At 42.1% G+C, this 13,065-nt stretch overlaps 1 long non-coding RNA gene across 1 annotated transcript; it reads left to right on the top strand.

Annotated features, from left to right (window-relative positions):
* Window positions 1-1,288: 1,288 nt before the first annotated feature.
* On the top strand, window positions 1,289-7,667 carry LOC309533580. Its single transcript, XR_014220304.1, has 3 exons — window positions 1,289-1,348; window positions 6,152-6,262; window positions 7,532-7,667. It is a non-coding gene; the product is annotated as an uncharacterized lncRNA (long non-coding RNA).
* The last annotated feature ends 5,398 nt before the right edge of the window (window positions 7,668-13,065 follow it).

The raw sequence follows: 13,065 nt of genomic DNA, 5'->3' as shown, positions 1-13,065 counted from the left end.
CTCTATTGAATTTTCTTGTTCTGACTTTTCTCTTCAGTAAGGCATGTCTGTTCCTTATTAAGTTATAAAGACCTGTGTGGGAGGCAAATGGGAAGATGAGACTTTAAGGGAAAAGTAGGGCGTTGTTAAGAGTCAGACATCACAGCAAAGGGAACCTAGAGTGACAGGCTCAATGGCCATTAAAAATAGTAATACTTATGTTTTATTATAGTCCTTTAAAAAATAAAATAAAATAGGCTGATGTTTTCAAAGTTTGAGGCTAAAATTTGTAGCTAGAGCAAGTTCTTTGTGGCCAGGGAGAGAATTTACAACAGTGGAGTTTGATTCCCTTGTTAATTTTCATTTAACATGTGTCAGGATGAAGTGGCCTGAAAAATTCAAAATGAATGATGTATGCCTCCTCTGCCCTTTAATTTAAACATTTATTATACTTTCCCCCAGTACAGTAGTATCTCGGGTTACATACGCTTCAGGTTAAAGACTCCGCTAACCCTGAAATAGTGCTTCAGGTTAAGAACTTTGCTTCAGGATGAGAACAGAAATTATGCTGGAGGCCCCATTAGCTAAAGTGGTGCTTCAGGTTAAGAACAGTTTCAGGTTAAGTACGGCCCTCCGGAACGAATTAAGTACTTAACCTGAGGCACCACTGTATGATGTTTGAATCCCCTCTTTTTCATCCTCACTGAGAAAACAAAATCAATGGCTCTTCAAAGGGTGTTGAATTAACTGAGTGAGTTTTAGGAAAAGAAAGAAGAACAGAAGTGGGGGGAGAAAAAGAAAAAGGGGAAGAGGGAGGACTAGTGGGATATAGGAAGGAATGAGACAGGAGAGGCAGATTGTTGCAAAGAGAAGAAAAGAGCCCACTTCATGGTTATATTAGGTGGGCAAAAGGTTCAAGAACAAAGACTATATTGTTCTGAAGTTTAAGATGTTTTTCTCCCTTTGATTGACAAGCACAGTAAATCCTCAGATCATTTATACTGCTGTTTTACTCTGTTAGTGCTATAGTATTTCTGTCTCCTTTTCAGAGCTGAAGAATATCAAACGTTTAGCTATTAGCATTGTGGAGAATTCCTGGAGAAGGTAACTGTCCAGCCATTAAACTGCTGAATGAAAAGATTATGTTTGCAGAAGGTTGTTATTTGTGAACCACTTTGGTATTTTGTCTTGACATGAAAAGTGGTATAGAGAATTTCCCCTCTCCATAATACTAGTAATAATGTTGTGTCGGGGAGACCTTTATGATGGTCACAGGCTTCTAACTGAACACAGAAGATCACTAGGTCATGTGCTTTAAATATGCATTGTATGGTCTTTAAATATATGGTGTGGATCTGCCTGCAGTCTGGTCACTTACACATGTATTTAGCTCTAGTTTCCTTCATAAATTTCCCTCCACAGAGCTATGAATGCATCGGGTGGGAGGGGACACTCCATCATCACCATCATTGTTGGCCTTGTCCTCTCCTCCAGACCTCACATATTCAGCAGAAAAGTTTAGAGGCAGCTGATGAGCAGTAACTTCAAGGCTTACCTTAGGGATTAGCTTTGTGCGCAATCAATTGCATCTCTACCTGCCTCATATCTGGTGTCACATATGACATGCATTGTGGGGCAAATGACTATGGTTTAAAGAAAACAGTCTCAAGGGCCAAATTTGGTCCATAGGATGGAGGCTCCCCACCCCCGGTCTCTGTGTATGGCTGTAGCATAATAAGTGAAGTGGTAGAAAGTCCTTTTTGGTTCCAGGCACCCTTCCTACCAGGAATTGGAAGGCTTCACAGGTGTCTTTTGGATGACAGTTTCCCACTGGAAAAGGTGCCCAGAGGGAGTATAGCAGAGAGTTTGATGCCCCAAGAGGTTCAAAACAGTTGCTGCTCCATGACACTCAGATGTCTCTCCAAATAGAATATGGGAGCTTTCCTCGGATGCCTCCATGATAGCTCAGTTGGTTAGAACATGGTGCTGATAATGCCAAAGTTGCAGGTTTGATCCCCATAGGGGCATTGCAGGGGATGGACTAGATCAGGGGTCTGCAAGCTTTTTCAGCAGCGGGCCGCTCCACTGTCCCTCAGACCTTGTGGGGGGCCGGACTATAGTTTTTTGGGGGAAATGAACGAATTCCTATGCCCCTCAAATAACCCAGAGATGCATTTTAAATAAAAGCACACATTCTACTCATGTAAAAACATGCTGATTCCCAGACCGTCTGTGGACCAAATTCAGAAGACGATTGGGCTGGGTGCAGCCCCTGGGCCTTAGTTCGCCTGCCCATGGACTAGATGATCCTCAGGGTCCCTTCCAGCTCTACAGCTCTATGATTCTATGACACAGGGGTCTTGGGGCAAGCTCCCAGTTCCGAATGGGAGGAGCCTTTGTGCTCATTTTAGACCTACAAGCTCCAAAGGAAATAAAAAGGGCTTGCAAGTCCTGCTGCTTTGCTTATTGCAGCCATGCCTCTCATGATGACCCCGAGGGCTTGTGCCACTGCAGGGAGCTCTGGGCCAACTTCCCCCTTCCTCTTGGGAGGAATACTTGAATAGAATGGAGTAGTGCCTCTTCCATGCTTTGCTCCCTCAGAGTCCCAGTATGTGGGAACAAGGGATGGAGAAGAAAAGGGAAACAGTCCATAATGGAAGGAGAAAGAGAGGCAGGGGTACATAATGGAGAGATAGTAATGGGCATCCTGTGCTGGAAGGTCTGAAAAAACCTGCAGCCAGCCCTACTGGTCAGTGGAAATGTAACTGGGGTGATTTCAATATATCTGAGTTTTCCTCCTTGCCTCATTTACTGGGTCAGTTAAACTGGCATGAGAATATCTCTGATATTATGCCGGCATAGGAATCCCAATAGTAGCATATTTTCTAGATCTACTGCTACAAGGGTCTTGTGCCAATTCCTAAGGCACTCCAGCTGCTGTACATTTAGCAGAGGATTGCTTCCTGAATAATAGAAATTAGACATTCACTGGTATTGTTTAGGCTACATCCGAAAGCCCGACAGATTGATCCATATAAAACAGTAGGAGTTATATTTTCATCCGCTGTATTCTTTTGTGTGCTGTATGTCACAATTCCCCACATTCCTTATAACAGGATACAGAAAACGGTTCAGAAGTATTAAAAAAAACCATTAAAAGTATGTCTGGCATCCAATTACCAGCAGCAGTCCACTTCTGCAGAGCAGGTTTTGCAAGAGTTGCTGTCTTCTGCCCAAAATATGCCCCCAAAACAAACAAACAAAGAAAGAAACCAAAGCCTAACACCCAAATGCCAAGCAGCCCCGGTGAATTCCTTTTACGACCCTTTCTGAACCAGAGTTCAAAGGGATGTTTCAACCAGGATTCAGCAGGATGTTCCAACCCACAGCACAGGGGCAAACGATAGTAGGACATTTTCCATGAGCATTCTAACCTGCCCCCATCAGGAGCCAATGTTAGGATTGGGAGGTCCTGGTGCTTCACACAGCTGCTCCAGGAAGCTATCTGAGGCTTGCCTTTCCCAAAGTTAAAAAACCAGAAGGAACACTTTGGTGCATTGTTTAAGTAACATAAGCCAAAACTTTTCCATCCTTCCCCAAGAATTTTGGTGAAATGTGCTCCCACCTCATCTTCACTTCTCTTTTTGCACACTTCCCCCTGCAAATGTCTGGAGGGAGTAATTGAAAGAGAAAATATTGGTTCAGCACTACTTTTAATGCTGGAGGTGGATATTTAACCTGTATATAATCTGGCCTGTCTAAGTGGGGGCAGCAGATACTGGGAGGTGGGAAGCAACAACGAAGTGCTGGAGGCCAGAGCTGTGCATGTCATGCAGTCTGCCAAGGGTAGGATAGATTGGGATCAACTGGCAGATCTCTGGCTGATTTGTAGTAGATTAGCAAGAGTTTCTGACTCATAATTGTTTAATAACAGCAACGACCAGAGTACTTTCCCACCTAATTAGGCTCCTGAAATGAGAGGGTGGATTAGAGAACATAAACAGGAGTGGACCTCTGAGTGCTCAGACTTTTAGTTCATTTACGCCCCTTAAAAGAATTTGTAGGCTCAAAACATGCTTGGAGGCACCCTGTTCTTTCATTTGAACTGTATCTTTTTTGTATCTCTTTGCACTTTTTTGTTTCAGGATGGCGTTAAACTAGTTTCACAAGCATGCATCCTTGTAATGATGCCATCCATGATACATAGTTCTTGTCTGAATTTTCCCAAATTGCACAGTGAGCTGTTCAAAGTACTCCAAAAGCATGGTCTATAGCAATACTTAAAACAGTTCTGTAAGGTGAGTCAGTCTTATTATCCCCCATAATGCAGATAGGGGGATTGATGCTGAGCAAGATTGGCTTTCCTAAAGCCACGGCAGAGTTGAGATTTGAACCAAGAACTTCCTCTTGCACACGCTCCCTGTTGTTTTTGCCCTGAGATGTGAGATTATGAGTGGCATAGCACAGGGGAAAAGCGAACATTAGAAAATTTCTATAATCTGATGATAAATGGGGACCTGGAAAAACTCTTGTTTACAACATAGGCAAATAGAAGCTGCTGATGGATTATGTGACACATGATGAATATTTTTAACAGTTAGAAGATATTGTAAATTGCTGAGACAGTGACAATGGGAAATAGCAAGTGAAAGAAAGATACTGTCTGATAGCTAAAGAAAAGCAATTTTAGTCAGGTTTCTTGCCACTTGCAAAATCGTCTTCTTGGTCCCAGCATAAAGATAAGCATCAGCAAATGGTCTGTTGTAAAGGATGGACAATAATGAGGTGATTAGTCTAGCTGAATAAATGGAGACATATTATCTGAAATGTTGTTTTCCTTAATCTGTATTATTATCCTGGAATGGAGTTCTTCTTAATATTTGAATTCTGCCTAAATCGCAAAGAATCAAATTTGTTCTTGCCTTGCTTGCCTCAATAACGTCAAATCAATGGCTTTCTGAATCATCCAGAACAGAGCACTTATTGTTTGGGTGTGCTCCTGGATTTAGCCCTGAATCTGTGGTGCCTCAGAGCTCTTTTGCATAACTAAGGCTACTGCACCAACTGCATCCAGTCCTGAAGACGTTAGATCTGGCCCTGGTGGTGTGCGCCTTACTCATTTGCATAGCTGTAACACACTGTACACAAGTCTGTCTGCATTTGAAGAGTGTTTGGAAACTTTAGCTGGTTCTGAACATTGCAGCCATACTATTGGCTGGGACCAGGTATAGTTAGCTTGTGACTCCCATGTTACCACAGTGGCAGTGGCCACCAATCCATTACTAGGCACAATTCAAAATGCTGGTTATGACCTACAAAGCCCTCCATTACTTTAGACCTGAAAGACTGTGTTTTCCAACATGAACTTGTATGGGGTTTAAGAACTTCTGGAGAGGTCCTTCTTCCTGTCCCACCAAAACTTGAAGAATGTTTGGTGTGAAGTCAAGGGAGCCTTCTCAGTGGCTGTTCCTGGGCTTTCAAACACATTGGTTGTGTTAATGGCTAAGCACCTTTATTTTGGAAGGAAGGGTATAAATATGATTGATACCTAGTCAGACAGACATTGATAGGTTCCCCATCCTTTATTGACACCTGCTTGATGTCACCAGTTTTTCTCCAAAAGGCAAGTGGCATCTTTATAACTCCTTGCTCGTACTTTCAGCATTTGGATCTATTATTGCAAAGAAACCAGGTATGTTCACCTCACCTCATTTGTGTCTCCTAATAACATCCACTCTAGCCATCTTGAGATAACATGAGACAACTCTTCAGATGTCTAATTATTTTTCTACACCTGGGATCATATGGAACTGCTAAGTAATGTGTGGGTGGGAGGGAAACAAGCACATAGCATCCAGAAGGAGGAACGTTATAGGTTGTTCTGTCTGTTTGGTAGGCTGTACCTCGCCCACTGCAGGTTCCTCATCTCTGGGAGAAACAAGGGGGGATGACAAATCTAGTTTCCTTCTGGAAGGAAAATAACAGCTGCTAAATGATAATTGCCAAGCAGCTGCGAGGATAAACAAACCCACAAGCATGCGCTGCTGTTGACCCCCTAGAAGGAAACATAATTTCCTACTGCTCCACACAGCAGCTATTTGCTAAAGAAAAACAAAGGAAGAAACATTTCTAATTATTGAAAGGATTTCTTGTGGCTTTCCTTTTAATGAAGAATTCTGATGGTTTGCACTGGTTTTTAAGCAAGAGCCAGGGATGTAAAGCAAGGAACCATCTCCAAGTGCTTGCAGCTTGCAGAATGCAACAGCTTTTGCAGAGTTGACTGGTGAGGAAATAGACACAGCCTTGATATCACCCCCCCCAACCCCACCCCAAGGAATCCAGGACTGTAGTGGAATTGTAAAACGAGATATTTTGATATTTTTCTTTTCTTTTTGCTTCTGTCTAGTCTGTGGGTCCCTGAAGAAAACATTATGTCTTGTACACACACCAAGAGCTGTAGTGACTTGTATTCTGGATCAAAATAGGGGACTTCAGGGGACATTAATTGGATCCACATTCACTTTTTCAAAGGTTCACATTCATTTGTGTGGCATCATTTTGTTCTCTCCTGTATTTACTACAAAAAAATTCCTAGTTTCACCCTGCCCTGTTTTTAGATCTGGCTTCCACCCCAGTTTTTTCTCATACAAGAATGCCTCTCAGTGCCCTCAGGCTGTGTTATTGATTATGTCCCTCTTTCTGCTTGGTTTCACCTGTTTCTTGGCCTCGTTTGTCAGATGCAATATGCCAGTCAGTTCCATTAAGCATATGTGATGATTAATTGCAGAATAGCAGTGCATACTTTGCAGGACCTCCTGCAAAAACCTATACAAGAACAAAACCAAAAAAGTTTTAGTTTAGTTTATCAATGGTTCCTCTTCATCCTGGAGAAGAGTGACTAGTGGGGTGCCACAGGGTTCTGTCTTGGGCCCGGTCTTATTCAACATCTTTATCAACGACTTGGATGATGGACTCAAGGGCATCCTGATCAAATGCAGATGACACCAAACTGGGAGGGGTGGCTAACACCCCAGAGGACAGGATCACACTTCAAAACGACCTTGACAGATTAGAGAGCTGGGCCAAAACAAAGAAGATGAACTTTAACAGGGAGAAATGTAAAGTATTGCACTTGGGCAAAAAAATGAGAGGCACAAATACAAGATGGGTGACACCTGGCTTGAGAGCAGTACATGTGAAAAGGATCTAGGAGTCTTGGTTGACCACAAACTTGACATGAGCCAACAGTGTGACACGGCAGCTAAAAATGTTACAAATCTTCTTATGGAACATATATGTCATAAGTTGAGAAGTTTTTAATATTTAATGCACAGTTGTGTTTTTATACTATGTTGGAAGCTGCCCAGAGTAGCTAGGGAAACCCGGTCAGATGGGTGGGGTGAGGTATCCTTTTTGGCCAATAGTCTGATCAAACAGGGCTCTTATTTGTGATCCTTCCATCAGTAAACTGATGAGAGTCATTTATTTATTTTGCTAGTTCTTGACCTTTATTCTTTTTCTTATGTTGTTTCTGTCTGTCCTCTTAAATCAGGAACTCAGCTGTCTCTCTGTGCTCCATCCTTTTCCTGTGCTCGGGGTCATACAATGGGGCTGTCTCATTTTATCACTATGAAGAAGATTAAATGCAGAGATGATGAATTGTCCCTGCCTCCTTCTTCCACAAATGTTCCCCACCACAATGTTTACTGTCATTATGGTGGCTAATTGTGGCTGAGCAATCCTTGCACTGCAGAGATCATGCCTTCCCAGTACAGTATAACTGTTTCTCCCAAGCAAATATAGTGGTGGTGGTTGTTTAGTCGTTTAGCCGTGTCCGACTCTTCGTGACCCCATGGCATGCCAGGCACTCCTGTCTTCCACTGCCTCCTGCAGTTTGGTCAAACTCATGTTGGTAGCTTTGAGAACACTGTCCAACCATCTCGTCCTCTGTCATCCCCTTCTTCTTGTGTCCTCAATCTTTCCCAACATCAGGGTCTTTTCCAGGGAGTCTTCTCTTCTCATGAAGTGGCCAAAGTATTGGAGTCTCAGCTTCAGGATCTGTCCTTCCAGTGAGCACTCAGGGCTGATTTCCTTCAGAATGGATAGGTTTGATCTTCTTGCAGCCCATGGGACTCTCAAGAGTCTCCTCCAGCACCATAATTCAGAAGTAAGGTACATTCACAATTTGGGACAGATCATGCAATATGCTATGTAATATTTTTAGCACTATCTGTAAAAAGTAACATAATGCTCACTGCAGCATGTCATGACCAGTGCTACAAAATTTGACAAGACACAAATAAATAGCAAATAGCAAAAATAAAAAGAAATATTGCTGATGCTACTAAAGTTGGTGAGGTTTGCATTTTGTCAACTATGGAATCAAAAGCTGCTGAAACAATGTAGGGATGTGCAGGTAATGGAAGAATGCTCCAGTTCTGGGAGAATTCCTTTATCCCATCCTCAGTCATTCTCCACCCAAGCACTAGCTTTGATTACAGGGAATGGGTTAAGGACCCTTCAATCTTCATTAGGCTCAGCTTAATGTTCAAAAACTAACCTGGTGGACATAAAGGAAGTCTGGGTATGCAAAACTTTCATATCTGTCCTACCGCCACTTGCTTGTTAGCCCCTTCTTCCCTACCTGTTCATGGTTACCATAGCAATGACAATTGCTAATCCTAATGCTGCTTGATGCATTCCCCATGCCCCTTCAGCTGTGCCAGGATGAAGGAAAGAAGAATTTCCCCCACTCCAATGTGGCATTATCTTAAATGCCAAATCTGACTAAAGGAAATGCTTCTTACCTTCATTTTCACATAGTGTCACATAGCCAAGCCTGGCTACATGGTGCAATTATAAAGCCAAATCAGAGGAAGAGTTTGAAGCATTACCTTCACTCTGATATGGCTCTTTGTCATCACATGGCTAGTCTGTTTTTTGCAGTGTGATGATGGCACGACACCAAACTGAATAGCTAAAGAGTGGTGGTGGGGAAAATGGCCCAGGGGAGCTGCAGGGAGCATGGTCACCACTCAAGGAAAAGTGTTTTGCAGTACACCTCTGAATAATTTGCCCCATTTGGGTTTTCCTTGCCCAAAGAATCTCTAATGGCGTTTTATAGCCTGTGAAGAACACAAGGAAACTGAGGTTTGATTCAGTTCCGCCCCAGTTGTCATCCCTTCATGCATTATTTTCTTATACCACCTAGAGGAAAAACAGTGGTGGGCAGCTGATTTCAGACTGACATTCATCTCCTCCTACTCTTGATCATGGTTGTTTTATTTGTACCAGTTGCAGAAGACAAGAGAATTTTGTCCTGTCTCAGCATTTTCTAAGAAGAGTTTCAGTTTCTGTAAAATCGTGCCAACTATAGCAGCTGCTTGAACTCTGAGTTCTCAACAGATTTTAACAGTACACAGAAAATGAATCTATGCAACTTTTTCCCCTTCACTGATAAGAAGCCTCATTGCTTGTTTCCCATTGCCTTGCATGCTTTATTTTTAAAAAGACATACTAAAATAGTCAGCACAATCCATTCCCCCATTTCCTCAGTACATTTTGGATTCTAAATGGGTATGACAGGGAAAAAAATCTTACTGCAAAAGGAAGTACACAGAGAGAAACTGAATGTTCAGTTATTTGTCTCTCTGCCCATGTATCAATTTAGACTGTCAATTAATATTGTTGCTCTTGAAACTTTATATATAAACAAAACCCTGGACAGTATAACATGTATTGCAGATGCATTAATAACAGCATTCCTATGACAAATACAAGCTTCCTTCTCTCAAAAAACAGGCCAGAAGGCCTAGAACGACTTATCTGCCTTCACTCACCATCACTGATCTTTCTTTCTTTGTAAACTCCCATTTGATATTGTTGGTAGGGCTTAGTATCAACTTAAGGTGGGGCAGTTACTAGTGCGAGGAAGGCTAGAGAAACACATAAAGGGTCTAAGTTTTAGTTCAGTGTTGTCAGGACCTTATCCAGGCAAGTGCAGCACAATAAATCTTTGCTCCCAAGGCTTAGGAATTTCCTGAGCAGTGCTAAGGATGGCCTAGTTCCCAAGAGCCTTAAAACACCCTTTACACACTTCTTTCTAGCATCCAGGTCTTGGACAAGAACAACATGCTTAGTGCTGAGCACCATTTGGATTTTGGCCAATTTCTCAGGGTGTATGTACCATCCTGTCCCAGAATTCCCTGTAAGAGTGGCATCCATCATTATGCAACTTTGTTCCTGGGGACTTTTTGGGAAAGGGAAATGGTGGCCATCAGCCCCTGGGAGACGTTTTGAGGAGCAGCTATGAGTTTCTTCCCCACCTTGTCTTTCTGCTTCTTCCCGTGAAATCTCCTGGCTAGGTCCACTGCTCTAACTCTCACAACCCTCCCCCTTCAAATTAGAGCCAAAATATTTTGTCTAAGAACTTTAAGCTCAGGACTAAAATAATCAAGGGCAGTAACAAAAACAGACAAACCAGAATTACACAAGTGCAATTATAAAATAATTTCTAGCTTTGGGGGGGGGGGTCTAAATGCAAAACAGACATTGGTACATCTGCAAATGTAATGGTTACAAGGTCATTCTCAACATTATAGAAAACAGAGAAGCAAAATGATTCTTAGTGGTACTAGAGACAAATCAACAAGGAAAAAAGACAGTTGCTTCCACGTCAGTCTTTAAACTATAGTCTGAAGCCCTTTCTATCAGCAAGTGGTACTGCATGCCTGTTGAACACTGAACTCTAGTCAATTTGCAAGCCAACAGAAACTTTTTTGGTGATGAGTAGTATGTAGCACATCAAAGGCACAACTGCTCAAAAACTGCAATAATGTATTCAAAGGACATGGATATTATGCAGGCTCCAAAGCAGATGGGACAATCAAATGGAGAGAAAGAGAGAAATTATGAAATGGGAAATGATGATATCATTGTCAGGTTGACAGATCTTACGGAATAAAAATCCTAGGAAAAAAATATATAGTTCCATCAATTTAAACAAGGTATTATTATCAAATGCTTGCCACATAAGAAATCTTACCTGATCTTGCAATGCCTGTGCGGGATGAAAAATATGGATACTGGCAAGTCTCGTTAGATGAATAATGCCACTATCTTGCTACAATTGAGACTTCAAAAGGCCATTACTGATAGCAACGGATCCTATCGAAATAAAATGAGCGGCAGACAGAGAAATATCAGTACCACCAATGGAATGTGTCTTTTAAAGCAAATCAGTGTCAAAAGAGCTGAAATTGTGATGTATGGCTATAGAGACATGATAGGGAAAAGAGTAGCCTGCTACTACTGCAATCTCATTTGTCTCCTACAAAGGGCCAGAAAAATAAATCTAAAATCCAGCAAAAATAAAGTGATTCTCTGTCTTACAACAGTACCTTGCATGGCACATCCTGGATCCTCACAATTTGCAACCAGACTTTGAAAGGGCAATTCAACAAATTGCAGAGCACCCAACGGGTCATCTTACATCATTTACTAAGAGATAATTACACTGCACACTTTCTCAGGTTAATTCTTTAACAGCTCTTAGATCCATCTGGACCCAGTGGCTGCTTAAATTGTATTCATTGGTAAAACCAAGAAGTTAATCTTCCAAGTGCCCTCCCTTGACTGAGACACAAGTATCTGGTGGTCTGTCTCTTTCATGGTGAAGGCAGATACAAAGAATTTGCTCATCTCTAGAAAATCTATATGTTCCTTTAAAATTCTTTTGATATGCTCATCCAGGTTTTACAGAGGTCAGAATTCTGATCAGTGGCACAGCAAATGTTGTGTGATATACTAAGTAACAAGGCCTCTGTATCTGGGACAGTATTAAAGGATCAGGGCACATGCTTTCTTAACCAACCAGCCTCAACATCTTGAAAGTATAGCACAGAACTGTATGTGTTTCCTTAAAGATCAATAATATAGATTTTGCTCCCTTTCCCATGCAAACATTGCTGGAGTCAGTTAGTGTCTGTAGCGCATAAGTAACTTTATTAACAGTTTGATGCATGGCTTCCTTTGCAAATATAAAATCATTTAATCAGTTTAGTTTACCAGGGCACAAGAGTAATGGATTATTGCTACAAGCACATGTTCAATTGTGGTGAGCCTTTTCCTTCAGTACTGGACTAGGCTCTCTGCCACAGAACTGGTTTTTCAGGAGCAAGTTTTAATGGTATAACTATTTAGTAAAAGCAACAACAACCCACACAAAGAATTGTGCCTAATCAAACAGAATTTTGTGATCTATTTCCCATGTTGGTCTTCCGAGCTTCACTCAAATTACTGATGGTCTAAATTAAGATTTTGCTGCAGTCATTTGTGCTTTTATTTTATAAAGTAGGCTCATAACATTTCTTGAGATACGTCCAGCACAGCCATAGACATCTCTTGAGTTTAACGGACTATACTCCCAAGTAAGTGTGTATAGCACTGTAGCCCAACACAATATAAATACATTTTAATATTTATTTAGTCACCTCACAAAATAATTTCTCTAGGCAATGCAAACAGGCATCAAACAGAAAAAAGGTTACTGTGAAGATCTGCTGGAGATCACTTCAGGTACAATAGCTTTTACTGTGATTGTCCCTTTAAGATGGCCCCAATCTGCCTCACCAAGAGCCAAGACTGCTGCTACTTGAGCCTGCACAGGGCAGGATAGGAGCCCCTGCTCCCGGGAGGGCTGTTGAGGCTCAGGAACTTAAATAGCCCAGAAGAAGCAATTGCCAGACAGGTGGGAAATAGTTTCCTGGAAAAGGAGCCAAGCTGAGCTGAGGGTCTCTTGGCTCCACTACAGGTCCTTCTTCTACCTGGAATGGAACATAGAAGGCCCAAACCCCATATGACAAGGATTTGGGAGGACCAGACAACATCTTAAGGGGGGGGGGGCAGCAGCAGAACCCCTGGACCTTTCACTCTCCCAACACCCAAACCTTGGATAAGGAGGCCTTGGGATGCACCAGCTGAGAAGTTGTGTTTGTACTGCCTGAGACAGGCCTATGGAGTTGGGAGCTTGATCCTGTACCTAATGCTAAACCTCAGCAAACCCCGTGTAGCTACATTTGGCATGTC

This window comes from Podarcis vaucheri (assembly GCF_965113315.1).
Source record: "Podarcis vaucheri genome assembly, chromosome: 5".
In the NCBI taxonomy this organism is placed as follows: Eukaryota; Metazoa; Chordata; class Lepidosauria; order Squamata; family Lacertidae; genus Podarcis; species Podarcis vaucheri.
Note: the sequence above shows the minus strand (reverse complement) of the source record. Positions and strands in the feature narration are given on the sequence as shown.